This window comes from Egretta garzetta, unplaced genomic scaffold (genome assembly GCF_000687185.1).
Source record: "Egretta garzetta isolate BGI_Z169 unplaced genomic scaffold, ASM68718v1 scaffold4, whole genome shotgun sequence".
In the NCBI taxonomy this organism is placed as follows: Eukaryota; Metazoa; Chordata; class Aves; order Pelecaniformes; family Ardeidae; genus Egretta; species Egretta garzetta.
In genome coordinates this window covers 458,137-462,399 of record NW_009259329.1, presented here as the reverse complement: position 1 = coordinate 462,399, position 4,263 = coordinate 458,137, and the positions used below count along the sequence as shown (strand labels likewise).

The 4,263-nt window shown below is 52.1% G+C and overlaps 1 protein-coding gene across 2 annotated transcripts in view; it reads left to right on the top strand.

The window, feature by feature from the left end:
* The first annotated feature begins 275 nt into the window (after window positions 1–275).
* The window catches only part of ZBTB7A (zinc finger and BTB domain containing 7A), a 29,062-nt gene continuing 25,074 nt past the window's right edge, over window positions 276–4,263 (top strand). Inside the window, exon 1 of one of the 2 annotated variants that reach the window (XM_035892267.1) lies at window positions 276–316. The gene's annotated coding sequence lies outside the window, so the exon portion shown is untranslated. Of the gene's footprint in view, window positions 736–4,263 lie in introns of both variants that reach the window. The other variant, XM_009636684.2, reaches the window with a different exon arrangement.

The following is a 4,263-nucleotide window of genomic DNA, read 5'->3' as shown; positions in this document are numbered from 1 at the left end:
CCCGAAAGCCCTCGGCCGGGCCCTGCGGAGCAGGCAGCCCTGGAAGAGCTGTGCAGGATAAGCCTCTCTTCCCCGCCGCCGGACCTGCGCAGCGGCGAAGGCAGGCGAGCTGCTCTGGAGGTTGACATGAGGGGCAGCATCCCTTGCTGACGGCAAAGGGGAGGCCTCTCTGCTTGGCCAGGCTCATGACACTTCCTTGTCTTCACCATTCCCCCGTCTCAAGGTTCTTGAGCTCGAGGCGGTGGGTCAGGAATCGAGCCCTCGGGTACCCAAAGCTCTTGAGTTCGAGGCGGTGGGTCGGGAATCGAGCCCTCGGGTACCCAAAGCTCCTGAGATCGAGCCGAAGGTTACCCCTGGCTTCCTTAGGAGCGCCGCGTTTGTGAGGCTGATGGCAGGAGACAAAGTCATGGGCAGATTGCTGTGGTGACCGTCGTCTAAAACTGGAGGCCAGCTGGTTGCTGCCCGGGGAAAGGGCTTTATTGCTTGCGGTGTGTCAGTAGTGCGGGAAAAACCCTCGGACCCGCATGTGGAGCAGGACTCCCGGCACCTGGGGCTTCCTCTTTCCAGAACTTTTAAATCCCCGCGTTCGTGTGTTGAAAACGTCAGTTCCTGTCGTGCACTGACAACCGATGTGACTGATCTCCCGTGTTCTCAGCTGGCCTCCTGGAAACCCTCTTACTTACGGGGCAGCAGGAGGCTGGGCAGCAAAAGTTTCTCTCGGCTCAAGGACTCTTGGTAAGAGTTTGCTGCTGGTCTGAGTTCAAGATTAGCCGTGTTCCCCGCGCTGTTAATTGTCTTGGCTATTGAAACCGTAACTTATTATATAAGTATTTTATAGACATGGGTAGGGAAGGTCTCTCTGCCTGGAAGAATTTACAACCTAATGAGGGTTGAAGTTGTGTGCAGCAGAGCTAAAAGGTCATCCCGTCATTTTAAAATGTGATTTCTCTTTTTTTTTTTTTTTTTTTTTTGGTAAGGAAATGTTTTATTTCTGAATGTTTCTGCTGGTCCTGGTTGGAAATTGCGGTATGTGGGCACTTCTGGAGGCTGATCGGGAAGAGACAGGCTGGCTTAATTCTGATGGCTTGTTGGAGATGTAGCATTTAAACAAGTTTTTTTTAAAAAAAAAAAAAAAAAGAGACGGAGAGGAACGGAGCAGTTTATTAGAGAGGAGCCTTTCTTGTTTAATATTCATTCTGGCCCCTGTTTAGGCTTGTTCTGGTGAAAGAGGGAGTGAAGAGGCGCAATCCAAACACGGGTGAGATGGTGGGATTTTTCCACCAAGCCTTAATTGCGTTAGTAACTCAGGGGAGGGTTTTGCAAGGCATGAGCTCTTAATAAACCTGGTGGTGAAGGAAAGTAGTTCTTTATTTTCTGCTGATCTGCAACACTTCTTCTGCCTTTTTATTCATTTATTTTTTGCTCATCTTGTTGCATTCTGGTCGTGGGTCTGATGATGACCTTTAGCCGTATCGTGGGCTTATTAAGGAGCTCGGCTTTGTAGAGGTGCTGGGCTGGCTGTGGCTGGGTGGAATTAATTTGGCACGGTGAATGCGGTGAGTTCGCTTCATGTTTTGTGACTTTTAAAGCAGAATTGAAAATGACAGTTGTTTTTCCCAGCGTGAGAATCTGACTGTCGGCATGGGACACAAATCGGGGAAGAAATTTATGCTCATGTCAAGGCGCTGCGATGGTTTGGTTGCGCTGCCTGTCTTACTCCAGACCTCGTTTGGTGGATAAATTGCTGCTTGAGTGCTGGATTTTTAACTCTGCGGAATCGAGTCCTCCACAGGTGTCCAACCTAAAAATTATGGGGGGGGCTCTGAAATTCCTGATCTGCATTTGAGACTGAGCCTAAATGCTTGAGAACGGTGGTTTAGTCTTGATTAAAACTGACACTTGAGGTTTTTTTCCCAGTCTCAGGATGCTGTGTTTATTGAAAGAGAAGACTTCTGTGGCAAACAATTAGAATCCTACTCGTTATCTTGTACAGTCAAAGCAATAAACAGTTGCTCTTAACTATGCTCTCAACCAGCCTTAACCTCAAATTTGAAGAGACTGGTTTCAATCTGTAATTAAAAGCTTCTTAAGGAGCAAAACTCGGGGAAAAGGAGAACGACAGTCAGTCTCTAGGATGAAGAGAAGCGTTTGTACCCAATCCCATGACCCTTTGATCCAAACCAGCACGTGTTTGTGATCGGTGCTGCCTCCCGATCGGTGCGAGCCTGTTAGCTGTGCGTCCGTCCCGGTACCTGTGCCCGGAGCATCCGCCGGTCCCGGAGGAGCTCTAGTAGGACGTCAGAGCAGGAGTAAACGAGGTCAGACAAGTGTCGGGATCCTCTGCGAGTATCCAGGGACAATTGTTTCTCGCCCAGTTCCCTGGCCGTATCGTCTTCCCTCCGTGCATAGTTTCAGTTTCCTTGCCTCCCCGGTGTCACTGCTGGCTCCTGTAGCAGAGTCCAGACGTGACTTCCACAGCGCAAACGGAGCAAAAGTCGGTCTGCACCTCGAATTGCGGTGGGGCTCCTTCTCCCCCGCAGACCCGGCTGTCTGAGGGCCTTGTAAATCTTCCTGCGAGATCGTGGGCAGGAGCCCTGGGCTGCAGGTGGAAGGAAACTATGGAGATCGGCGTCCTCTCTTAATGTGACAAGGTGCGAGAAACTGGAAACGGGTGCGAGCTGCCCCGTGGCTGCAGGTGGGAGCCAAGGCCACGGCGGTGAGATGAGCCGCCGATCCCCTGGCAATTGGCAGCTTTCCGACTCCGTTGCTTCGCTGACCCCTTAAAAAATGCGTACAGCCGGACTGTCGGGAGCGAGATCTCCCTGACGCCAGCCTTGCTGTCTCAAATACTTTTTGCCGATCTCTTCCATGCACGCATCCGTGCGCTCTCCCGGGGTGCAGGAGCCGGGGGCAGAAACACACGGCGCTGGCGCTTGCTGGGTGGTTTCTTTGCCTGTGAAGGGTTACCACCTTCGGGACTGTTTTCCTCCTGCTTTCCACCCCTGCAGTTCTGTGATACCCATCTGAAACTGCGGGAGATCCTCTCCCTGCTGCGGGAAGGACTGCTGCCCTGCTTTTTTTTTTTTTCCTCACAGCAGAGGATGCTCCCAAGCATCCCAGCGCTGCGTTTTAACTCCCTCTTGCCTGCTGTTAAACTGCAGTTGTGCACCCTATTTCCTTCCTGGTTCGTGCACCTATTTATTTCCCACTGGCAAACTGGAAACCAGTAAGTAGATTTTTTTTTTTTGTTTGTTTGTTTGTTTTGTTTGTTTGCTTGAGTGCCTACCCAACACAGAGCTGGGCAAGTGTCGAAGGTAGGCTTGTAGCTACAGGTTGCTGCTCTCTAGTTACTCGGAGCCTCTTGCCTCAACAGGCAGAGTACATGCGGTACCGGTTCAGCGTTCCCTCCTTTCCTCCCCGTGCTGCCCGGTTGTGGGCCGAGGAGGGAAGGGAAAGGGCTTCATGGCAGGACAGCGTTGCCGGGGCTGAAGCGTGTGGCATGCTTGCTCTCGGGATTTGCTTTCGCACGTCGCGTGGAGTTGAGGACGACGAGACGAGCTGTCTGTTTATCCACAAACTAGGAATTACATAAGGGACTGCCCTGCCTGGTAATGCCCTGCTTTGTCAGTAAACTCCAGTTTTATTATTTTTTTTTATTTTTTTTTTATTATTTTCCTTTTTTGTTTTCCTCCTACATGGCTGCGGGGTGGGAGAGGCAGGGGTTGATTTTGGGGCTCGGGGACGGGGGGGCGCTGAGCTGGAGAGCTGAGCGTGCAGGGAGCTGGTCAGGAAATGGACGGGCGCTGGGGAGGGCTGCAGGAATGGGGGAATTTGGGATTTGAGCAGTTCTTATGGTTCTCTAGGTTTAGGAGATGGAGAGGAGCTGTGACAGGGGAGGGGGACCAGGGTGCGAAGGCGGTGGATGCTGTCGGCCGTTCTTGAGGGGAAACACCAGTGGTGACTTGGGAGGATTTTGGCTGGAGTGGGGAGTGCAGGATTTGGCCTCTTGCTGGTCTCTGGTCATGCTTGGTCTCTGAAGGGGAGGAGGGTGTAAAAAATAGGACCCCCAGAAGTTCTTGTTTTCATCCAGCCTTAAGCAGCTGGAAGGTGCCGGTGGCCCGGCAGCCCCCGCTCAGCCCTGGTGCTTTGCCGAGCCATGGGTTAATGCTGGCGGTGGCGGCTTCGTTTTTTCGTGACGAGTCTTCAGTCCCTCCTTGGTGAAGGGGCCAAATGTCGCCTTTTTGAAATATTGGCAGCTTGCTT